This window comes from Octopus bimaculoides, chromosome 7 (assembly GCF_046866305.1).
Source record: "Octopus bimaculoides isolate indiv1 chromosome 7, ASM4686630v1, whole genome shotgun sequence".
NCBI lineage: Eukaryota > Metazoa > Mollusca > Cephalopoda > Octopoda > Octopodidae > Octopus > Octopus bimaculoides.
The window spans coordinates 58,339,819-58,367,318 of NC_142934.1; the positions used below are offsets into that span (position 1 = coordinate 58,339,819).

Genomic DNA, 27,500 nt, shown 5'->3' on the forward strand with positions numbered 1-27,500 from the left:
CAAAATTTACCTACATCTCAAATTTCATTAAAATCGGTTAAAAAATATAAACGTTACGACCAAAAATAAAATCCCTATGAGTATTTGCACGCAAAAAGCATATTGATTTTATAAAACCACTGCTCAGGTGCAATTATCGATATTTTGTCAACGTCATATACTGACATCAACTCACTGCAATGATCCTCACTCACTTGTCAATTTTCATCAAAATCGGACAAAAAATGCAAAAGCTGCAGGAAAAATAACATCATCATGGAAATTTCCACTCAAACACCCGATTGAGCTCACAAAAGTCGATGACAGCTGAGCATTATCAAGTTTTCGAAAAATTCCGGCCTTATTTGAACTTCAGGGCATGTGGTCTACCTATGTGCCAAAAATCATTAAAATCGGTTGGACAGTGTGGGAGGAGTTAGAGTAACCCCAAACACACACACAGACACCATTACACATTTATGTATATAGATTAGAGTGACATACCATGTAACAAGCCTGTACATTTTGAATTCAAGTTATATGTCACCTGATGAGCTTCCGTTTCTACCCAATCGCACTCGGAAAGCTCAATAAATTAAATGAATTAGTAAAATAATTACTTAATTTAATCAATCAGTGTTTGTTCATCACAGAGTGTGCCAAAAAATGAATCTGAAAGAAATGGTTTTTCATTTAGGCACAAGCTCAGATATTTTGAGACAGGATTAGTATTTCGATACCAACGACCCAGTACATGACTGGTATTTTATTTTATCTTTAATTTCATCGTTACGAATGAAAAGCATGTTGGCCTTGGCAGGATTCGAACTCAGAACTTAAAAACATACCGCAAACAACTTTTACCGACGTTTCTCTGTAACGATTCTCCCGGTTCGTCGCTTTGCAGCCTGAAAGTAATGAAGTCGCGTTTCCAGTATCTAATAAAATATTTTCTTTAATGCGTTTACTGGCTTCAAGCATTTGACGGGGGCAATTCTGAATCATCGGTATGAGTATTGCAGCCATGTGCATGGTATTCGATTAATGAAGGGGCTTGGTATAGCTGTCCATATTTGTATCTGCTACTACAATGCAGGTTATTTTGAAATTGTGTGCATTAGAAGTCTAAGTGCCTTTTGAAAGTGCTGACATCTACTCCGTGCATATTCCCTATGTTTTGTCGTGCGCGCGTGTACACACACATACGCACGTATGTGTGTATCTGAATAGTTTATTCCTTCATTCTTTTACTGATTTCTTTCATTGGACTGTGACCATAACGAGGTAATACATTTAAGTGTTTCATTGAATATATCGATGCTAATACTTTGAAACTGATCTCTCCTAAGGTAGGACATGCGGAGTGGCCTTTGGTGGAAGACGAAAGAACGAGTGACATTTACGTTCGAATGCATGAGATTTAGTTTACTATCTCGCAAATAAATCGGTGTGTCAAAAAAAACAAAAAAACATGTATTTATTTCAACCGAGTTTCACATACACTGTTTGGTCACTTTCGCCATCGGAAATGTGAGCAAATGATCGAACCGTTAGAAACCCATACGCAACTATTTTTCACAAATGCATTATAGAATAAAGTAAAGAAAATAGCCCTGTCGCAGGAGTTAATGGAGATTCTAGCGTCGGATGTACTTGTTAATAAAGACGTGTTCAGTCAGTGATTTACTCGTTGGGAATCTATAAGTAACATCGTTATTCCTGTTCACAAATGCATAATATAGTATATGAAATGAAAATAAACCTGTTACAGGAGTTAATGGAGGTTCCACCGTCGGATGTCTTTCTTAATAAAGAACGTGCTTATTTATTGGGATCTGTTAAAGTAATAAACAAATGATATTTGCGACTGGTTGATGATAAGTGAATGGAGAACGGCGATATGGTCATATCTAAATAGAAATGTCTATTATAGAGAACAGGCTATTAATATTGAAAGAGAATAGCATTTCAGAGGATATATATATATATATATATATATATATATATACGTGTCGCCAAAGAGCGGTTAAAGATGAAGTAAGTAAAGCATATAATTATGTTGAAAATAAGTACATTCTTTGAAACTGCTTAGTAAAATGAAAGCCACCCCACAAAAGACAAAGAAAATCGATAAATTGATTGATAGCAAAAACAAAAAATGCGCTTTTGATGAAATATGAAATTTACTGAGAAAAGTTAAATGTAGAAGAAACAAGTACCAATGGTTTTTGGACCACGCACTGAAAGTTATTAAGGTAGAAAATATGACTGGATGTTTTTAGCTTCATCAGTTTGAATTGAAATGTAACTGAGGATTTATTAAAAAAATGCGCAACAAAAATCCAAGCACAATGCGACTGAAAATAACAAAGCTGTGTACTAAGCTCTATTTCATTCCTGAATATCTAATGTAGCATTGTTTTTGGTCGAGTCTATTAGGTGATGGTTTATCTGCTGATGTGTTGATGATTCGTATCTCATCCCTTGTTCGGCGGCGACGATATCAACGAACTTAAGGCTCATTCAATATGTTCATCTAATCCTAAATAGATGAGCTAACGAAGGACTTGTACGTAATCACAAGATTTCAAGGAAATAATAACCAAATTTTCTTCATATCCCATCTTATCATTTTATAAAAGATGAAAACTTATGGCAATTTCTTCCTAAATACTCTTTGTCTTAAAAAATGAATTTATCGTGACCTGAACAACAATGCCAATAAGTCTGTTCGATCAGAGAGGAACTGTGAATAAATAACAACAAAACCCCGAAATATGTATCATGGCTTTGTACAGTATCTCATTGTAAGCAGCTAGAGAGGAGCATAATTAACAAAGGTTTCGTCATCAAGCATTGCTTTATTACCTTCTCTTAAACTAGTAAGTTTTGTCATTAAAGCCTAACTCTGATTCTGATTACGGATTGTCTATGTGTGTATTCTATATTAAATGTGTGTATTTTATATTAAACTCATCACACATTTGCAGCTAAGTAACCACGAGGAACTGTTACTAAAAAGAAAAAAGAAAGGGAAAACTACTTTAACATATTTTCATCTTAAGAAGATTGAAAGAAATCAATTAAAGATCTGAAAAAGTTTTCATCCAATAAAATCTCAAATATTTTAATAACAAGAACATCATAATTAATCTTCCAAGCAAATAAATTCTCTTTACCCAGGAAATATTTATCTTTTCACACATGATTACAACTTCATATGAAGAAGTGTGATATACTGAATACATTTAATTATCGTATTATTTCATATCTGTTTTGAATATAAATCTTTTAATAATTTCATACATGAAAAAAATGTTCTACTTCGTAATTTTTGTTTTAATAAATGTAGCTATTAAAAATCTATAGATAGAACTATATAACAGCTAATTAGAAATAATTTCCACTTGGAATATTTAAGTCCTCTCATATTTAACCTTTGAACATAGAATTATTTATTGGATGTAATTTCCGTTATATCATGTCATTTTTAGAGGTAATTTCTCTAAGCTTATAAAGCTGTTGGTTATATTCTTTCATTCAAATTATTTTTCTACAGTTCCTTTCTCAGTTTTATACTCGTAATACCTGTGTTTATTTTATAGGCTTTCCTTCCAACAAGTCTGCAAGATATACAAAAAATAACTGTTTCTAATTTAGTTGCAAGGCCAGAAAGTTTTGCAGGAAGGATTAGTTGATTATATCACCCGCCTTACATGACTGATATTTTATTTTGTTGAGGTCCGAAAGCATGAAAGAAAGATTTAACTTCACCAGTATTTGAACTCAAAATGCAAAGGCGTGGAACAAACACACAGAGGTATTATATTCAATTAGCTAACGTTTCTGCCACGTCACCGATTTTAAGGTATTAAAAAAGTAATAAAAGAGAAATTTCAGTAAAAGCGTTAAATGTTTATTTGAGCAAAAGTTCTAGAGCTCCTATTATTATCTATATTAAAAGCATAAAACGCTGCCATTATCCTTTTAATATTTAATTACTAGATTTTAACTAGATGTAGTAAGGGATTTTTCCCTTTGAACGGTACATAGAGAAATTAATATTTTGTAACTAAACACTTTCAAACTTCGGACACTGGTAGAATGTGTCATATAAAACATCTTTTACTCTTAGTGATGTTGAGAGAAGTTTATATTTTCACTGTTATTTCGTGTTAAAGTTGTCGTATTTCGGTAATTTCAACCAATCAATGACGTGTATTCAGCTGAATAAAATTACTGCCATTGTTTGTCAACAACAACTTCCGGCAGTGTATATTTCGTTTGTCACTGTTATTTATGACATATTTCATCTCAGTTACGTTTGTATGAATAAACGAGTGTATCTGAAGCATGTTGTCTTCATGGCACCACCACAATCGTTCGTGCATTTCTACTGCTTTTAGTTTTTTCCTCCTGTTTTTCAGCTACTATTTTCGGAAAGATATTTTTGCCCCCCCCCATCCCCCTCCAATTTGTTCATTTTTCACATTTATTCGTAACCCTAACCCTAAAATCCCAACCCTAACCCTAACCCTAAAACCTTAACCCTAACCCTAAATCCCTAACCCTAACTCTAACCCTAATCCTAAAACCCTAAAACCCTAACCTTAACTTTAAAACCCTAACCCTAACCTAACCTAACCCTAAAACCCTATCCCTAACCCTAAAACCCTAACTCTGACCCTAAAACCCTAACCCTAACTTTAAAACCCGAACCCTAACTCTAACCCTAAAACCTTAAAGCTAAAACCAGTACAAACTTACGAACGATATCATAAATAACAGTGACAAACGAAATATACACTGCCGATAGTTGTTGTTGCCAAAGAATGGCAGTAATTTTATTCAGCCGAATACACGTCATTGATTGGTTGAAATTACCGAAATACGACAACTTTAACACGAAATAACAGTGAAAATATAAACTTCTCTCAACATCACTACGAGTAAAAGATGTTTTATATGACACATTCTACCAGTGTCCGAAGTTTGAAAGTGTTTAGTTACAAAAAATTAATTTCTCGATGTGCCGTTCAAAGGGAAAAGATCCGTAGTAAACACATAGACCAAATAAAGCTACAAATTGGAGAAAGTATTTCCTTTTATGAAATAATTCCTATGAAACGTAAAAGCCATTTCCTTCAAAAAAAAAAAAAAAAAAATTAGATAATTTCAAAAAGATAATTTTTGTTTTTGCAAAATAAAAAGCAAAAATACTTGTTATTAAGTGGTAGTAAACGACTCAAACCAATGATAAAGATAAACAATGAAGAATTGCATTGAACACAGAATTACTGAAACGCTTCGATTGTAGAACATTTCGCAATCAGAGAACATTTCCAGTTGGAGCCATTATCTACATTTCTTTGCCATTATATATATAATTATGTCTCATTTACTATAGCCTCATTTACATTGTATCATTTCTAAGGTACTTTTCATCAATGAGTAATTTTAATAAATTACAAGACTTGCGTTTGTTATTTTCCTACATCCTAGTTATTTTCCCTTAAACTGCATTTGAACGAGAAATATTTCAGAGACGGAACGATGATTCCATTTATATAATGATATTCAGCCATTTAAAGTTACTCCAGTATGCCCTCTTCATAAACAGCAATAGTCAAATAAGTGACAACACATTTAATGAAGAGAACATTAAAAATCTAATTAGAAATGATTACACTCTGAAAAAAAAAAACATACAATTTTAGTCAATGACGTATTTTTTCGGCAAGTACAAGAGACAAGGCGGCGAGCTGGCAGAATAGTTAGCACGCCGGGTAAAATGCTTAGCAACATCTCGCTCTTCTTTATGTTCTGAGTTCAAATCCCGTTGAGATCGACTTCGCCTTTTATCCTTTTGAGGGTCAATGGAATAGTACCAGTTGTGCACTCTCCAAAAATTGTTGGCCTTGTGCCAAATTTTGAAACCAATATCAATATTCCAGACTGATTTTCGTTTGAAACCGCTTCCTTCCACCTTCATTTTTAGTGTTTATAGAGAAATCCTTATATATTCCAGTTCGCTTCCCTTATAAGCCCGCAGCCTTATTAGATATATTACTATATAGTTGCCAAGATACAAATTTCTAACCAGCGAACTAAAGGCCTTGTAAGAGTTGTTAGACTATCGGACAAAATGCTAACATTTCTTCCTGCACTTTCTCTTCTGAATTTAAATCCCGTTGAGACTATCACTGCTTTTCATTCCTCTGGAGTCGATAAAATAAGGTACCAACCAAATATTAGATTCAATGGTATCGACTCACCTCTTGTTTCAAAATTGTTGATCTTGTGCTTAAATTAGAAAACAATTATTTTGTTTCTTTTTAAGTTCAAAATTCAGATTCTTTCGGGATAGACTTTGTTTAGATCAATAACCTAAGTGCAAATATACTGAATCATATTGATCGACATTACAAACCTACCTTGTATATTTAAAGCATCTTGTCGTTTAAGAAATACGTGCAAACATTATAGAAGGTAATAAGTAGGATACTTATAACGCCTTAGAGTAGTTATCACTCTGGTTTATGCTTACTTTGCCTGGATCGACTCTACCTTTCAAATCTGGGACTGATAAACTAAGTATATTAATTCTCTAGTGTCGACGCTTCGACAATTGCCACCTATTTTAGTCGGCCTTGTTCTTGAGTAAGAAATCAATATTATCATTAGAGGAAAGTTCTGTATTAAGCCAATTCTGCATTGAACCATTTGTAATAGTAATAATCAATAACTTTAAAAGTGAAACCAGTATCAAACGACTTTTTGTACATTTGTTTTTAGTGTCAGATTTCCCTTTCTATTGAATGTCAGATGTAATAGGTTGGTATATGACTAGTCATTCGTGGACCGATATATTGGTTATAATTAGATTTACACATTTCCCTGTTATAAGCTGATCGAGTCAATTACTTAATTCTCTTTTCATGATTAGTGCTATCCATCATTGCTTCTGTTAACGCCAACCAGTTCGGTATATTTATATCGCATTGAGAGCTTGGAGGTAAAATGTTATTTTTTTTTGCACCACTACCTGACAATCAAGTCTATTCCTAGTGGCTCCTAGTTTGCAATTATTCAGAAATAGTCTAAAGAGAGATCAAACTTTCAGTATGAAGTCAAACTTAGTATTTGTATTCAACAAAACATTCATCAGTTTCAGTGCTGTCATTGTTTATAGCTTAAAGTTCAGAACCCAAGGAAACTGGTGAGAGTCTGCATCGGCAACTCTAAATCAAAAGGAGGATTCATGGTAAGTTGAGAAGTTCAGCTGCCCCGAGGAGTAGAGAGTAGAAAGTCTTAAGCCTACTACTAAAGTCTAAAACCTTCTATTTTCAATGTTGTGTTGCCATCTATTTTCAATGTTGTTAGCCAAAGAATCCGTTCGTCTTTCTTTAGTATACGATATTTTGTGTTGTTGTGTAACATGTCTGCAACGAATGTGGGTTGAGGATCATATAAAGTTGATATAATGAGCTTCTGTCTCATATTGGTACTTGCATTTGTTTACTAGGCTTAAGTCACAGGAACTCGATATCGTTAAGGTTGCCGTTCACTTTTTGTGTTATCAACAATAAAAAAATATTCTTGAAATTTTTCTGCCCACATTTGAAGAGCAAGTGCCTAAAACACTAGACTTTCTATCCCTCACGTTACTTATAATTATTTGACATCCCACGAGCTCTCCACAAATATCGAACTGTAAAACCTATAATACCTTCTTCAAACAAAGTAGAATGGTCAAGGACTGAAGTTAACATAATGCAGTTAACAGTTTATTAGTCTACCGACTCTTCAGCCTGTTTCCCACTGTTCTATCGACTTGGACGTCTACGGCTTTTTGTTGCTAGTAATGTTCTGATTAATGGAAGTGACGTTTAGCTATATTGTTATATTGTAAGATAAGATCATTGCTAAACATTGATTTGTTGTAATAATAGAATCGATCACAGAAAGTCAATACAATAGCCTAAGCAATACAGTGCCGTTCTCCTGTTTTCTAAAACAGAGACCAGTGGATGTTTTGCTTTCCATCTCCGCAGAGTCAATAAAACAAGTAATATTAGAGTATAGAGGTTTCTTTAATCGATTTAATACTACCTTCTTACAAACTGTTGCTTTTGAAATAACCTAACTGCTGAGTGAGGCTATAATGAGTGGTTATGAAGTTCGTTTTGCAACTTCGTGAATCAGCGTCCCACCGCACTATGTGGTACCTTGACAAGTACCATAATTTGAGTATAATGTAAACTGTGTAGAAGTCTATCGGAAGGACCGTTTCTGTTCGTGGCTAGCAGATTTAACTAAATGATGAATTAAATCTGCTAGCCACGAACAGAAACGATCCTTCCGATAGACTTCTACACAGTTTACATTATACTCAAATTATGGTACTTGTCAAGGTACCACATAGTGCGGTGGGACGCTGATTCACGAAGTTGCAAAACGAACTTCATAACCACTCATTAAATTCATCATTTAGTTTAATAGTATCATCTGGTCCGTGGGTGGCTTCTGTTGCAAGGCTAGATATCCAGTCTGAACATAAATTCCTCCTACAAGTCACAGAGATCAACAAAAGGATCATGGGAGTTAGCTTTTAACCTGACTAATTTAAGAACAAATTTACCGAAAAAATATTTCATGTGTATCTATATTTTTGTATTATTGAAATATCAGCAACATCTGAGAATGCTTTAGAATATTAATGTTCACAATCAATCAGTCGATTAGGTTATACTTTCGTCATTGCCATTAAATTGGATTACTATAGGTTTTTCTACTTGCACATTCTCTCTTTGAGTTTTGTTGATTTAGCTTCTGTGCAACTAGGTTTTTTTTAATGTCAATACTTCCTACAAGCTAATGAAGAATTTTGATTTTCAGTATTTCAACAGATTTAACCTGAAATTATTTTTTTGATCTTTTCATCTTTTCATACAAATAACTTAGATGTTTAACAGATAATACTGTATCATTGACATTTAACTGATAGCCATCGAGCTTTATCATTAACAATACATTGATCTCTCTTTCATGTTATCAATTCATTATAGCATTATATTCCATTTCATGAATTATAATTTTTGCCTTAATGTTTGTGATTTTAAATGAACTTTGCTCTATATGTAAGCATCGATTTATTTTTCTCACAAAATAATGTCCATGTTTTTCTACTTTTGGGCTTAATTCTATTTCGTTTTATTGATTGTTGCTTCTCCTGCTTTTTATACTGCTTCTTGTTTCCTTTGCTTCATAAAGCATCACTTACTTACTTTTAGATGCCTTCAGAACAATTTTCAGCCTACAATACATTATTTGTATCATTAATGCAAATGCCATTTGAAATCAGACTTAATACATTTCAATTTATGTAAATTTAGAGAATGCTTTTGGTTTTTTCTGCGATCTCATCTGATTCACATTTCCTTGTCTTTTTATCTGCGTATTACAGATGTTCTTCACACACACACACACACACACACACACACACACACACACACACACACACACACACACACACACACACACACACACACAATACATGCGTATGTATGTACGTAATACATACATACGTACATATATATTTACATACTTATGTAGGCATCATGTCAGCAAAAAGCAACGCATAGGCACATATCCCATAAACTAGAAGATAACAACACCCTTGGCAGGAAGAGTAGCATCTCCTAGACCTGTGATAGGTATATTACATCCTACCTAAAATGATATGCCTTTGCTATTCAAGAACAGGAGATAGCTACAAAATACCTGATAAACAAAAGAGGTAAAGATACTATTTAACCTCCACGTTGAAAGGTAATAACCTCAGTGTAGAGGATATTACCTACATCATCAACAACTGGCCCAAAACGTCTGATGCTACCTGCCCTTGAGGCATGATGTAGTTGCAAAGGCTATTTACAACGCTGTCAGCATGAAGGCTCGCCCTGACGTATACATCAAAGGTATGTCAGAACCAGTATTTATTAACACCTTTAAAGTCAAGGAATATTAGCGGAACACTCCAATAAAAGTCAGAAATTTGGTGCAAACACACAGACTTAATATTCTGTTGCAGAGGCAAGCTGTCTAGCGGATGTAAGCGTACCATCAAAAATGCAGGAAAAAGAGAAAATTTGTACCCTGACTATAAATTCTCATTTGTATCTATCATTATAGTACATTACGTTATGGACCTATAAGTCTACACCAACATCTAGATATATTAGTTTTTTCGAAGAAAAAAAAAACAAAAACTGACGAGGATTCTTCAAATCCAATCTATTAGCGCCACACTGTAGATTTGTAAGACATTCCGAAGATTCTTCATCTAAAATTCTTTAGATGAATAGATGCATACACTTGAGTTTGATCACCTAGAACTCAACCAAAGCACTAACTCAACTATATATTTACAAACACCGGGAACTCTCTTAGTTCAAAAAGACTTGTTTTGTTAGCGAAGGCTTGAACTCTCTCAAGAAGAACTTAAAGAGAACTCAAAGAAAAAACGCATGCACACATACATACATACATACATACATACATGCATGCATGCATGTACACATACATACATGCATACATGCATACATACATTCATACACACTTACGTATCACATATGTACATATATATACATACATATACAAACATACATATGCATATACATATGTACATCTGTAAAAAAAATCATCGTGCGGAACATCAAAAACATATAGTAACCATGGCGATATCCTTGAGAGTGTAACTGAAAAATCCCTGGAGAAGAAAGTACTAGTAAAAGACCTGATTACCGGATACTAAAATTGAAGCTAAAACTGGGGTTACAGAATACCATGATAGAGTGTTGGCATGAAAAACTCCTACATTAAATGTTTCTCTCAATGCACAATGCACTCTTAAAAGTAATACTGACCGACTCTATTGAGAAGGGAAGGTGGCAGAAGGTTGCTAAATGCGGAAGACACTTCTGATATTGTGATACTGGGTCTGAAAAATTATGCTGTGCAGAGCAAAGAAAACATAGTATCGGTAACCAGAAATAGCAGAAAAAATGTGTCCGAAACAATAGGAGAATTCAAAGAGAAAAGGAAGAATAACAGAGTAAACAGATGGAAAGACACGAAACTACATAGCCAATTCATGCAACAAACCAAATGCTGGAAATAAAGATCGCTGGCTCTAGTTGACAGATGGGAACTTGAAACGAGAGACAAAAGTGCTGGTTATAACCGCTCAGGAACAAGCCCTTAGAACAAACCTGATAAAGGCAAAGACCGACAAAACTTAGTCAGACAGTAAATGTAGAATTTGCAGGAAAGGAATCGAAAGTATCAATCACCTTTTGAATGAGTGTAATATGAAAGAGTATGAACGCAGACAGAGGGTATAGGTAGAAAAGTGCACGCGAAGGTTAGCCGAGTGTGTGACTTCAAAGCAACAGTAAAATGTTATCAACTGGAACCAAAGGCTGTGTTAGAAAAAGAAGATTACAAAGTCTTGTTTGATTTCTCCATAAAAACTGAGACCATACTATTGAAGCAAGAAGGCCAGATATGATCATAGAGGACAAAATAAACAGTGTAAGATGATAGATTTTGCAATTCCTTATGATAGCGGAGTCGATACGAAAGAAATTGAAAAAATTGAGAAATATCAGGATCTAGCAAGAGCTGAGGAGAATAGAAGACCAAGACAACAATAATTCTTGTATTAATTTGTGCACTTTGCACGACACCCAAAATTCTCCCTAAAAGACTGAAAGGAATTTGAATTGAAACTCGAATTGTCGACCTGCAGAAAGTACCATGCTATATTCTACAAGAATCTTACGGAAAATGTTTGAGACTTGAGGAACTTTGTTGTCACTAAACTTCAAGGTAAAGTACCTGCCAACTAAAATGCTAACTAAAAGTATGCACTAGCGTAATAATAATAATAATAATAATAATAATAATAATAATAATAATAATAATAATAATAATAATAATAATAAGGCAGATATAGAACGTCTTTATCTGCCAAGAAAAGAGGGAGGTCGAGGACTACTACAGCTGGCATTATCAATGAAGGTAGCCACAATTGGCCTAGACACCTATATGAAAAACTCTGAGGACTGGATGCTAAAACTTGTCTTAAAATATGAAAGCAAGAAAGCATCTTACTCAGTAACAAAACAGGCAAAGGAATATCTAAGTGAATTCCAATTGCAACAAATTCAAGAATTAGACGAACTAGAAACACCTACAGAAAAAGCTAAGCGCTTGAAAACCCGTGCTAAAATTGCTGCCTTAGCTATTATGACTGAAAAATGGCATGGAAAACCTCTCAATGGCAAATACCCAAAGAGAGCGAATAATGCAGATATTGACAAAGCCCTTACCCACCAATGGTTAATGGCCTCTGGATTGAAATCAGAAACAGAGGGGTTTATCATAGCAGCCCAAGATCAATGCCTACCTACAAAGAACTACCAGGCCAACATATTAAAGAACGGCAGCTCCCCATTATGTCGTATATGCCAACAACAAAATGAGACCATCGATCATGTTGTCTCCATGTGCAGTCTGCTTGCGCCTACAGAGTATCTCAACAGGCATGATAGAGCTGCACAATATATTCACTGGGTAATATGCAAAAACCTGGACTTGCCCCATGATAAAAACTGGTGGGAACACAAACCACCCCCAGTACTTGAAAATGATCACATTGCACTCCTCTGGAACTTCACCATTCAAACTGACAGAAAGATAGACGCAAATAGGCCAGACATCATACTGAAAGACTTCAGACAAAAATCATGCCTCCTCATTGATATGACTGTCCCAATTGATATAAACGTATCTGTCAAGACCTACCAAAAACTGAGCAAATATAAAGATCTTGAAATAGAAATTAGCAAAATGTGGAATCTGAAGACGAAAACAATACCTATTGTCATAGGTGCCCTGGGAATGACAGCGAAACGGGCTGATTACTACCTAGCTCAGATACCAGGAAACCCCAAAATGGCTGAAGTCCAAAAGATAGTGCTCATGGGAACTGCCCATATCCTACGTAAAATACTGTCTATGTGATCTCAAATTTTAAAGCAAACATAATTTTCTTATGGTTTCTTAAACATTCACTTGAACAAAACTGTACAAATCCAAATATATGGTACCCTAGGCATAACACCTACATGAACTTCTAACTTGTTGTCTCTTGAGGTCTCTGGGTGAGACTTGGATCCAACTTGTACAAATGCAAAACAAAAGTCAAACATAAAATAATAATAATAATAACAATAATAATAATATTGATAATAATATTGATGCAAATAATGATAATAATATGGGTGCAAATAAGGATTATGATATGGATGCAAAGACGAACTCCTAATCAATCGGATGATCCTTGAGAACTGTCATAACAAACGCAGAAATCTCAGTTCTACATGGATTAATTATAAAAAGGCCTTCGACAGCATACCGCATTGATGGATCTTGAAATCACTTGATATCTTCAAAATTTCTTCTGTGATTTCAAACTTCCTGAAGCACATGTCAATGTGGAATGCGAATTTCCAATTATATCACTCAAATTGAGTACTGACAACAAAAGATATTAATATCAACTGCGGCATTTTTGAAGGTGACTCACTTTCACCTTTATTTTTCTGCATAGCCCTCATACCCCTTACAAGTGAACTTCACATGAACAAGGTATGGATGTAAAATCGGTGACATGAAAATAAGTCATCTATTTTATGTGGATGACTTAAAACTCTATGATTTTAAGACGATCATGAGCTTGAAGGACTACTACGTACTGTGAAAGCATTCAGTGATGACATCGGGATGGAATTTGGTCTTGATAAATATGCAAATGTGCCAAAGCCACTTTCCAGAAAGGAAAATTGAAGACCTCACATTCAGTGGTATTGGGTGTTGATACAGTCATAAAAGAACTCAAGCAGGAACAATCTTACAAATACATCGGAATAAAGGAGGGCTCTGGCATTCAGCATGCAAGTATGAAAGAGAAGATCAGGAAAGAGTGTTAAGGAGAGTTCGAAATTCCAGATGTTAGCTATAAATTCCTTAGCATTTACGGTTGTTATTTACAGTTTCAATGCGTTGAATTGGAATATGAGCGAAATAAGGAAGATTGATAGGAAAATCTGTAAGCTGCTGACATGCAATAAGATGCACCACCCAAAGGCAGACGCAGAAGTCTTTACCAACCCAGACCTCATGGAGGTCGAGGCTTGAAATCCAATTTGAAATCTTCTACAAAACCACTACAATTGGACTGGCAAAACATCCTGAAACATCTAACGACTAGATGCAAAAGCTCGTTGAAAACCATGAAAGACGTAAGAAGCTTCATTCTGTTATGAAGGAGAGCAAAACATTTTCAAGAGAGTTTATGCATAATACCCAAGTTGAACAACATGATGGAAGTGCAGCAACTGTAGTTGCAAAGAAAGTGAAATCAATTGCAAAGCAAAATGCGTTTGAATAATTGGCTGATAGGTGGGAACAAAAACCTCTGCATGGCAAATATGTGGCCCGTAGCAAACAAGCTGATGTAGACCAGAAGCACATCCATCAGTGGCTACGGAGCTCTGGGCTGAAAGCAGGGAGTGAAGGCTTTATCTTGGCTGCTCAGGACCAGCGCTTATTGACCCGGAACTATCAAGACAATGCAATGAAAAATGCTCTAGACCCAAAGTGCCGATAGTGCAACGATAGGATAGAAACAGTGGACCACCTAATCTCTTGAAGTAAGATTTTAGTACTTGTAGAGTACAAATCAGGACATGACAGAGTTGGCCAGTATCTATATTGGATAATGTGTCGGCATTATAAAATCAAAACTGCTGACAAATGGTACAAGCACCAGCCGAGGCTGTAACTGAGGGAGAAAATGTAACTATTCTTTGGTACTTCCCAGTATATACAGACCGGACTATCAAAGCAAATAAACTAGATATTGATGTGAAAGACAATAAAGTCTGTTTATTGATTGACATGAGCATAACCTGTGACTATGATATCTGGGCAAAAGAATTCGATACACACAGAAAATATAAAGATTTGCTAATCGAAATCGAAAAGATGTGGCGTCTCAAGACGGTTACAATACCAGTGATTGTAGGAGCATTTGGAATGATCAAAAAAGGAACTGAAAATTATTTAAGAATGATCCCTGGCTTACCATCCATGCAGGAAGTGCAAAAGATTGTCTTAACTGGTACGTCACACGTGTTGAGAAGGGCATTGTCGCTGTGAATTTTCTTTCCTTTTCTCCACTTATTTGTTTACTCTTTTATTTTTTATTTTCTCCTTTTTCTCTCTATCTTCCTCTTTTTCGCTGTCACATAACTTTGTAAATGAACAATCTGGTGTGTTTATTTTAATGACCTACCAATGTATACAATACGTTTGTCTGCCCTAGGTGTCAGGAAGGCACTTGGCAAGAAATGTAAACGAAATTGAAAGAAGTTGCTAATGAAAATAATAATAATAATAATAATAATAATAATAATAATAATAATAATACATATCAAATTTTATTAGGAGATCAATGAAGAACTGGGATACAGAGGAAAATTTTTGGCGAGGGTTAACATCAAGAGAGATATATTTTAAGAGAGATAGCCTATCAATATTACTGTTTGTGATTGTATGATACCCCTTACATAGATACAACTGAAAGTGACATCGGTATTCACATGAAAAGTGGAGGAAAATTAAATCATCTGTTATATATGGATGACTTAAAGATCTTTGGGAAGACTGAACGTGAAATAAATGGCCTAGTTTCAACAATGCAGATATGCAATGAGGATATCGAAATGGAATTTGGGACTAAAAAGTGCAGTATGCTTATAATATAAAGAGGCAAAGTAGTGTCGTCTGATGGTGTAGAACTACTCAACGGCGAGATAATCAAGGATATCGAGACTGATGGATATAAGAATCTGGGTATTCTGGAGTATGACAAAATCAAGGAAAGATTTAGGCGAGAATATCCCAGAAGAACTAAATTAATTATGGGAAGTAGGCTTAATGGAAAAAAAAAACAAGATCAGCGCAATGAACACATGGGCTGTTTCCTTAATGCCATGCAGTTAGGTGGACAGAGAACGAGATTGAGAATATAGGCAGGAAAACCAGTAAAGTGATGACAATTAAACAAGAAACTACACCCTAAAAGCGATACTGACCGGATGTATGTGCCTAGGAATAAAGGGAGAAGTGGTTTCATAGGATGCAAAATGTTGTGTTGTCAACAAGAAGCACAATCTGGGATGGTACATCAAACAGCAGAGTGAGTCCTTACTTGCCACTGTTAGAATTAACAATACAATTTCTACCGAAAATGTGATGCACCCACAAACATTTAAGAAACAATGTGAAGTAGAAAGAACAAACAATTGAAAAATGTAATCACTTCATGGGAAATACCTCAGATAAATCGAAGGAAAAGACAAGACAAACACTTGGAGATGGCTAAGAAAAAGTGATCTGAAAGGATGCACTGAGGTATTGATATGATGCAGCGCCCAGGAATAAGTTCTGAGAATTAATTACACCAAGTTCCAGATAAATAAGAGCAGCAAATCAACGCCCTTTGTAGGATGTGTGGAAGCAAAAATGAAACAATCTTACATACTGTGAATGCAGCAAGCTTGTCCAAAAGCACTACAAAAGGAGGTACGATAACGTGGCTAAGTTTGTTCACTGGGGCTATGTAAAAAGTATGGCTTGGGTAGAGCACGGAAATGGTACAAATATGAACCAGAAGGAGTCACCGAAAATGTAAGATACTGTAGAATTTTACATCCCAATGTGACTCCCTAATCGATGCTCGGAGCACTAACAACCAAGTTCGAGAAAAATGTCAGAAAAATCGGAATTGACATGAGAGCAGGACAAACTAAAAAAATAACTGCTCTACTGGGAACGGCCATGATTTTGAGATTGGTACTTGGATGTTGAATGTCTTCCAAGATAATTAATAACCAAGTATCAAAACTTATAATGTGCGGAAAGAGACTCTGTGAGACCTCTGACAACAAGCCGCTGTCTGTTCTCTCAGAATCAACCAGAGCAAACAGGAGCAAGCGCTCTGAGAAGTAAAATAATAATAATAATAATAATAATAACAACAGAAAGTGTCCCGTGAGACCTCTAACAGCAGGCTGCTGTCCGCTCTAAATGAATCTACTTAAACAAACCAGACCGAGCGTCCTGAGAAGTAAAGCAATGATAATGATAATAATAACAACACCAATAATGACAATAATAAACCCTTCTTCTATTAGCACAAGGCCTGAAATTTGGGAGAAAGAGGCATGTCGATTACATCGACTCTTGTGCTTAACTAATACTTATTCTATCGACTCCGAAAGGATGAAATGCAAAGTCAATCGCAGCGGAATTTGAACTCAAAACGTATAAAAGCCGTAAGAAATACAGTCAATCATTTGTCAAGTGTGCTAACGATTCTGCCAGCTCGCCATCATAATGATGATGAAAATGATAATAATAATGATTCTTTCTACTAAAGGTACAAAGCCTGAAATTTTGGGGGAGGTGACTAGTCAATTACATCGACCCCTGTACTCAACTAGTAGTTATTTTATCGACCCCGAAAGAATAAATGGTAAAGTCGACCTTGGAGGAGTTTGAACTCAGAACGTAAAGACGGACGAAATGCTGCTAAGCATTTTCCTGGCGTGCTAACTATTCTGCTAGTTTGCCACCTTTAGATGGTTTCTGATGAAGGCTCAAAACCGCTAATTTTAAGGGAAGGGCTAGCTAATGTCACCGACTGGTACTTTAATTTATCAATCACTGAGGGATGAACGGTAAAATTAACCTTGGCAGGATTAGAACCCAGACCGTAAAGAGTCGAAAGAAATACTGCAAGGTATTTAATCCGATCCTAGCGATTGTACCAACCCGCTGCCAATAATTCTTAACATTGGCATATAGGAAGATATTTTGGTGTGCCGTACAGTCGAATCCGTTCTCGTATATGATTGGTATATATTTTAAAGGCCGCGACAAAGATGATCGAAAAAGTTTGTCTTTGTTAGATTTGATCAATAAATGTATCCAAATAGTGAATGTTATTCAGAAGTGGTTTCTTTATCACAGTACCCACTGATCTACTAAAAGGAATTGGTACAACCAGAGAAACCTTTAAATCGATACTGTTTTCTTTACTCCTAAAGTGAGAATAATTTGGAAGAAAGTGTAAAAAAAAGTAATTGGTTACTGCTTAACAAAAAACCAAAAAAAAAAACCAACAAAAAACAAACAAAACAAATTAAAGAATGCAAAGAGAAATCCATAAAATCAAAGCCGCGATCAGGTCCTTGATGTTTAAAAGGATAGTAAGAAACAAATGCTAAATATATGTATTTTTTTAAGTAGCCTTTTCTTTCGTAAACTTTTGTTAGCTTTCTTCGTTCAAATGAATATAGAAATATCAATAGGGTGAGTTTTATATACCATTAAGACAGTAGAGACTTTGCAGTAAACATGAGACTTAAAAAAGCTAATTTCTTGTTTTAATTGTAGTCAGTTATCTCTTATTGTAATACCAGTGCAAGTTTCCCTGTTAAAATTGCGTGATTTTGCGTGAATGTATTGTTTGAATTGTTTTGCATCAAAACACACACACACACACACACACACACACACACACACACACACACACACACACACACAAAACAAAGAAGAGTTATTATTGGGCTTTTGACATTTTGATATTTTCAATGAATATTGCAATTTGTTTGGCTTGGTTTCTCTGAAGTGGCAATCTGACAGCATCGACCCAAAGACAAACAAAATATAACACAAAACAGAACATGAACAGAAACCGTTAAAAAGAAAGAGAATGGGAGCTCTTTGAAAATGATCGAATTTGCGAACGATATGATATCACGTTGAAGCATAATTGAACTACTTTGTTATTTAATAAATGTTTGAGCTTCAGACACAAGAAATTTGATTTTTGAAGGATATTTCAGCTTTCTATGGCCAAGATTCTAATACAAATGGATGATTTCCATCAATATTCAGATAATGTTACCATATTTGTAAAAAAAAAAAAAGAACACAAAAAAAAACAACTTCTCTGAGTGTAGAAAATATGTATCAATCGACTATCTGATAGATTCAGCCATCTGGAAATAAGTTAGACAAACGCTTACTTCCAAAATAACCTGAATATTCAGACTATTATTTTACAGCTTAATTAGAGGAGGAGAGGCGGTTTTTACAACATTTTGCTGAGTTCCGAAAGTTATGGGGATTGGAAATGAAGAAATTACGGCTCATGAAATGGGAATAGGAAGCGGTACCAAAATTTCGGCTTATCGGAAATCCGTTCTCATTGTGAGCCAGGTGGAGACGTTATATAACATATTCTGTTTATCAGTTAACAATGAAGTCTCAGTTCCAACCAACAAAATATCGATTTATTATCCCCAGATTCGAGATCTGTACTCATTGCAAGCCAAGCGGTGAAGTTTAAAAAATAGACTAAGAAAGGAGACAGTTCCATTCAGCAGCTCGTGCAATTTCCGTCAATTAAACTCCAATCCGAAATATTGAGTAAACTCAAAGACTTTTGCCGTGCTGTAAGATCGATCCAGGAAGCAAACGTCTTAACTCTACGGTTATAAAACAATATATCAAATTGCGGTTTAGTGATCTATTCAAATTAGTGATATATTTACATTACAAACACCCTAAATTCGATTTGATTGTAACTTGGAGACTTAACTAAAACTTTCAGTTTCACTACAGGCACTAGATTTCACAATCTCGGATCGGCTTTTATAGCGATCTCACATATATAATATTGCCAAGATTGAATTTCTCTAAAACGTTGCCGTTTCAGAATCAAACCATGACACCAGATAATTTCTGATTTTCTCTAACACTCAAATGTACCCCATATTGGAATACTAGTTACACATCTGAAGCACTGTTACGGCTACACAAAAGCAAAATGTCTTAGACTACGTAAAAATAAAATTTTTCCATTCATTGGCCTAAGACTCACTGATCAACAAGCTTAAGCCTTCTCAGTTATCTTTGCAGCTACTTTTTCTAACACAATCACTTTTGCTCCTTTGAGTAGCAAATTGTATATCATATCCAGCAAAGATTATATGGTAAATTTGTCTTCCTTCTTCATCATCATCACCACCACCACCACCGCCTCCATCACCACCACCACCACCGCCTCCATCACCACCACCACCACCAACACCACCATCATAATCGTCATCAACATTGTCATTATAATCGCCTTCATTATCGCCATCGTCATCCTTATCATCCCTAATGTGCCTGCTCCACACCGATTATCCATAATTACAGTCTTACCACAATCGTTAAAAAACAGAGTTGGAACATCAACAACATCGATTTCCCCCGGTCAGGAAGAGTATGTGTACATCGTTTGTACTCTTTACCTTTTCTGCCTGAACTGAATAAGTGTAGATAAATGAAATAACCCTGAGCTCAGTTTCGTCTTTCTAGTGGATTATCAGAAGAAATTGCATTTTATATTAAAATGCAAATAATTGAGAAACTCAAGCAGCAAAATTTCGTTTTGATATCATAACAAAACAAACGTGAGGTGTTGCAGACCCTTGATTTTGTAATCACTTGCTCTCTAGGAAGATATTCTTTAGTATCTTAGAAGCCACGTAGAAAGCAATGTGTGTATAACATCCCCTACTGGCTCACAATGAGAACGAATTTCCGACTAGCCGATATTTTGGTGCCGCTTCGCATTCTCATTTCATGAGCTGTAATTTCTTCATTTCCCATCCCCATAACTTTCGGAACTCCTGCAAAATATTTGTTAATGGATTCTTTTCAATGTTTTTCTTTTGTATGTCATTAAATACTAATTTATGCTAATATACGATATTACTAGGGCGGTGAGATGGCAGAATCGTTAGTTCCACCGAGGTCGACTTTGTCTTTCATCATTTCGGGGTCGATAAAATAAGTACCAGTTGATCACTGTGGTTGATGTAATTGACTTATCCATTGCCCCTAAATTGCTGGCCTTGTGCTAAAATTTGAGACCAATATATAATAGTACTGCTCTGTCTGCAAGCTATTTATAAGGAAATGATTACTTTTGTCTCGATGTTCCATTTATTAGTTTTCTTTACAGAATATCTTTAAGGCATTTTATTCGTAAAAACAAAACAAAAAGCCCCACCCACCAAAAGCAGTGAAAAAGCAGTACTTAAATTTAACAAGTTACCACTCTGTATTCCGAATGGTTAAATTACATAGAAAAACACTTGAATCATTCATTATATAACTGTCAGCTTATACACGACGCAGAATATTCTCAAATTTTAGAAATTTTCGGAGTAACTTACATTTTGCATCTACATTATCGGTGCGTACATTGATGATTTTTGGAAAATAAAAAAATTTTTTTTATATAAAGGAAATGGTTTGGGCAAGAAACGAATACATACAAATGAAAGCGCATGAAGTAAAATGTGAATGACAAAACAATGTTATTTGCACATCTAAAGTTTCTCAAACGGTTATTTTAAAAGTCGTTGTCAAACAACTCCAATAATCACGTATATATATATTGGTTTATCGCTTGCAGTTTGGACCAACATCGAGTGTTAAATTCCCTTTAAATCCAGATAATTTTCTTCTTAACAGAACGATGTTTCTGTTTTATTTGCGTTAATGGAACGAATGATTCAATTAGAGTGAAAACTTGACGCAAACACCGCTAATATATTGTCAATGTAAGCAGTTATTGAGTAACAATATGATTGCATACATCAACCTGGAGGAAATATACGCCGATGAGGAGTGAAAATGCAGCAACGATGTGATACATTATATAGGGCTACAGAAATAGTGTAACCACTTGAATAAATCGTGTATTTTACTGGTATGATGACGGAAGAATGCTAGACAAAATAAGAGAAAGACAGGAAGGTAATAATATAATTTTCCCCGTGAAGACGGCGAACTGGCAGAAACGTTAGCGTGCCGGGCGAAATGCTTAGCGGTATTTCGTCTGCCGCTACGTTCTGAGTTCAAATTCCGCCGAGGTCGACTTTGCCTTTCATCCTTTCGGGATCCATAAATTAAGTACCAGTTACGCACTGGGGTCGATGTAATCGATTTAATCCGTTTGTCTGTTCTTGTTTGTCCCCTCTATGTTTAGCCCCTTGTGGGCAATAAAGAAATAAGAAACGATAGCGCGCCGGGCGAAATGCTTAGCGGTATTTCGTCTGTCTTTACGTTCTGAGTTTAAATTCCGCCGGGGTCGAATTTGCCTTTCATCCTTTCGGGGTCGATAAATTAAGTACTAGTTGCGTACTGAGGTTGATCTAATCGACTAGCTTCCTCCCCCAAAATTTCGGGCCTTCTGCCTAGAGTAGAAAAGAATATAATTTTCCCCGTTTATAAATCTAAAATCTTTGCACCATTGGTAAAGTTTAATGCAATAAGAAGGACCAATGCTTTCTTTGATGTATTTATTGGGAGAATAAGTTCCTTTGTTATGGATTGCTTCAAATACTTTAGTTTTTAACGCACAGAGGTAGTGGATGAGTATAATACCAAACTAAATGCAAACTAAATGCATTATATTTAGTTTCTGTTCTACTGTCACCGAATTCAAGTTCGATCGGAACTGATTTTTGTCTTTCATTTCACCGGTGTCGATATAAAGGATTAACAATAATATATTAGAGTTGTTTTAACCTACTGTACTCGCACGTAAGTTCAGTATAACAGAATGTTTTAGAAATTCGTTTCGTATCTACGAAGTACTGTGCTCGACCCTATTGCAATGGTAACGTAGGGCAAATGTTTTTGAAAACTTCGACTCCACTTAAACCCTGTGAGGAAAATTAGGTAAGCGGAGACTGGAAGGAAGCACGTCGAGTAGATTGTTCTTGTGATTCAAAAGTTACTGTCTTGTCACACACTGTGTCACGCTGATTCTCCTTGAGAATTACGCTACGGGTTCACGAGTCTGTGGAATAATCACCCACATGACGCTCATTCAGGAGCAGGTAATTCAGCTGACTTAACAACTGAATCCTTATCGTCGAAGGACAGAGATTCACTACTATCATGCACATCAACAAAGAAATTATCCCTATTTTTAATGAGAAACTAAGAAAATATCATACTGTATCTTTTACTAGGCAGAAAAGTCCTATATTTTTTTTGAGGAAGGAGATTTAAAAATAGAGATGTTAGCGCTTTCCTTAAGCATGAGATGGTTTTGGTCGTGAATGGAAACTACGTTGTATTCTAAATTTACTGGAGTTTCTCTTACATTTTATGATGTTCATCGCTTAATTTAATGATTTCTAACTTTTATACATTGTAAAACCTTGTGAGTTGAGTGAACTCATTAACACTATCATTTCACTGGTCTCTATGTTACTGACGTTCACAAGGATGAAAGGCAAGTCGACAGAACCAAGATTTAATGATATTTTGGTTAATGCTCCACCGACAAAAACAGAAAGAAGAATGTATTAATTTAGGTATTTAAGCACAAACCGAAGGTGGAATATGTCGATTATATCGCTTCTAGTAGTTGACTGATAACTATTTTATCACCAAAGAGGATATAAGTAACTGTGTACAGGTGTATAGCAATATGTTGTACGATTAGAAGGATGGCTATAGCTCAGATCCGTGAAGCCGCACTTACAGAAAAGGTGAATGTTTTCTGGGAGATATATAAAGGTATAGATAAGAATCGAAGTACGTGTCGCAATCGGAAGGATAGGCAGGGGTATATAATGAGAGATACAGTTATAAGGATACATAAGCATGAATAAGCCAAGTCAAATAGAACACTCATAGATACAATAATGGATGTATTGTATTATTTGGTAAAGAAAGTACGGAGGGCATAAATAGGGATGGCAATTTTGCGGATTGGTACAGACATACAAGAGCACAATGGGTTTGCACAATATCTGTATGAGTAATTGGAAGTGGAAAAGGATGTCGTTATTGGGAAAACATGGTTATATGTACTTTAGTTACTGGGGTTTGTTGAGTAGAGTTGGTATTTTGAATGTATTTCTTGCAGTGGTCGGGAAGGAGTGGGTTGTAGGTATGTTTTAGCGTTAGCAGTGAGAGTGTTTTAAGTTTTTTTTCTATGAAAGAGGAGTTTCTGTGCTTGTAAAATGAAAATAGTTTGGCTTCTGAGTTTGGGATATGGGTGTTGAAGACGATTATTCTTTTCTTGGAGATGCAAAGAAGGATCTGAATTTATATGTTAAGTTGTACGACCTTGTCCTATCAGAGATACTTCAGGTGATGGAGTGTGAAACGCTTGAGACTTTGTAGGGTACAGCTGTTGCCGGAAAGCATACAGAGCAAATTTCCGAATAAGGGTAAGATTTAGGTAATGCAGAATCTGAAGGCGTTTGAGGTTAGGCCAGTGAAGTCTCTGTTTGAAGAGTCTATGGTAACCTTAAAGGAGAAATTATTAATTTTATGCGAGTGTTTATATTTTAAGGGTAGCTTTTTGGGTTTTCTACTAGCAAGATTTAATGCTCGGGTTAGTGCAGAGTGTACCAAACATTTTGGGTTAATGGTCAAGAGAGTTTGAACGAAGTATGGAGTTGTTGAGCAAGTTAGCGTTAAGATAGAGTGATATTTGCGTGAGGAGTATGTTTACTAATCTAAGGAGGTGCTTGCAATTACTTGGAGGTTGAATGGGAGCTTGTGACAAGATCTATGTTATATATACACAAATATATAAACACACATGCACACATAAATATTTGAAAAACGCTTTATTAAATTAAAAGTTATTAACTACATAAATGTTTTTAAAAAAGATTAACACAGCCTCCATCTCTCCCCCTCTCTCTCACTCGATATACATATATATATATATATATATATACACACACACACACACACACGCACACACACACACACACACACACACACACACACACATATATATATATATACATATATATACACATACATACAGTGAAGGCGCGTGGTTTAGTAGTTAGGGTGTTCAGATCATGATCATAAGGTCGTGCATTCGATTTCCGGTGGCGCTTTGAACAAGACAGACACATTGTTCCAATCCACTCAGCTGGTAAAAATGAGTAGTACCTGTATTTCAAACGGACAGTTATGTCACATTCTGTATCACGCTGACAATTATGTTAAGGGTACGCGTATCTGTGGAGTGCTCAGCCACTTGCACATTAATTTCACGAACAGTCTGTTCCGTTGACTGGATCAGCTGGAACCCTTATCATCGTAATCTACGGAGTGCCAGTTTTACACACACACATACACACTCGTATATAAATATATATACATATGCATAAATATAAACGTATCTATACAATTATATATATGTGTGTGTGTGTGTGTGTGTGTGTGTGTGTGTGTGTGTGTGTGTGTGTGTGTGTGTGTGTGTGTGTGTGTGTGTGTGTGTAAAAAGATGCACGACAAACATCACAACTCTTTAGTAACATGTTAAATGACACATTAAAATGCTAATTGTATATGAAAGCAGGAATAACATCCATGTAGCCGTTACATATAGCTATTAGTTAATTGATGCAACTCTATAGCTGGTTATTTAATATTTGACACCATTCAAAAGCAATCGATATTTCTTTGTAAAAAATCGATATTTCCTTCCCAAGAAAAATGTTTTTATCGATGTTTACATGTTTACTGATATTTTATTAACTCATGCAAATCTTCACGGATATTCATAACGTTCTGTTATTCTTTTGAACTATTTCTGTTCATTTAATTTTTTTTCAGCGTGGCCGTATATTGTTATGTCAGTACGTCACGTTTCCATAATTTAACAGCTTCTTTCAGTAAATATAGTACACCATTAGTAAGACTAGTGGTTATTGTATTAGTTACAGTATTAATATGAGTAACGGTGACATCAGAAGCAGTGTCAGTAGTAGAATCCACATCACTAGTACTCAATGGGTCTTCTTTAAGAAATACAGTAATCCCAAAACAATTCATTATCGTTTAAACATTTCAAATTCATTCTGATAAAATCTGTTGTATTTTTTCTTTAGAAATTATAGTGTCGACATATCAACATATGTTTCAACAACACCAATAATAGCACTGGTTGCAGCAACAACAGTACTAGCACCACCACCGCTACCACTATCACCAACTGTAATGGTAGTTGGAATAACATTTATAACTATACAACAGGCTTTTAACAAAAGCACAAAGCAATACATTTTGGAAAGTGCCCAATCGATTAAACAACCCTAGTACTTGAGTTGTGCTATATTTTATCGATCTGAGAAAGGTGAAAGACAGAGATAACCTCGGCGCGATATGAACTCAGAACGTTAAAGGCTGTTTCTAAATATCATGAAGTATTTCTCAACATTCTAACGATTCTGCTAAACCACTGCCTTATTTACACATATAAAACGACAACCAACTCCATATTTGCAGAAACTTATGTAAACCCTTCAGTATTTTAATGTTAGCAGTAACTCCCTCCTATCCCACAAAGTTACTAGACTCATGTTCAAATCTTTCCACTGTGTATTTAGAAAAGTTAATCTGGGGGAAAACAGCATTCTTTCTAAATTACATACAGAGGCGGATTTGAAATAATTGCGGGCTTATTTCACACTGCTTCCATTGTTTACTACGATAAAAATGTACCCTACTAAAATATATATTTACCTCTTCTTTAACTAGACTAGTTATAATTACGAGCAGTACTCAAGGAAATTCCACAGTAAATGCGAACATTTTTAGATGATTGTAAGTTTATATAGAACCATAACATTTAGCGTTCCTTTATAAATTGAATATTCTGCATAATTTTCGTTTAAAAACACCTTTCAGTTATAGATAAGGCTGTAATTGAAGAAGCATGACTTTCCCATGCTCTCAGAAGTTCAGAGGTTCATTATAAATCTTAGAGCTTCACAATGATTACAGAGAATATTCATGTCACTAATGTAACTTTAAATAGTATGGTTATATGTTTTTTTGTCGTTCTCTCCGATTTTCATTTTATATTCTAGCCTGAACATGCCCCCTTATCTCTTGTAAATACTGACTCTATATTCTTTGATTCATATTTTCTCTTCTACACGCTGATGCTCCCGTGCTTGTTCTAGTGTTTCGACACCCTGCTTCTCTTTACATCATTGCCTATACAGTCTCATTCTTTCTGTTGTTAGCTTCCATCGTCTGTCATTTATATTTTATACACAAATATCAATATTCAATCCAGAAGACGATCAATAATTGCACTTATGCGCATGCGTTCAATAATAGGTGATATAAAAACTTAGTTCAGTTTTAAAAAATTACACTTTTCACTATCCAATCACCACCACCACCACCACCACCATCTCTCTCTCTCTCTCTCTCTCTGTGCATTTTTTAAACTTCACCATCAGAACATCACCACACCCTGTTAAACA

General features: G+C 35.3%; 1 protein-coding gene across 6 annotated transcripts in view; it reads right to left on the minus strand.

Moving 5' to 3' along the window:
• LOC106873188 (uncharacterized) overlaps positions 1-27,500 on the minus strand; it is a 713,512-nt gene that overhangs the window by 65,966 nt on the left and 620,046 nt on the right. The gene's annotated exons all lie outside the window — the stretch shown is intronic.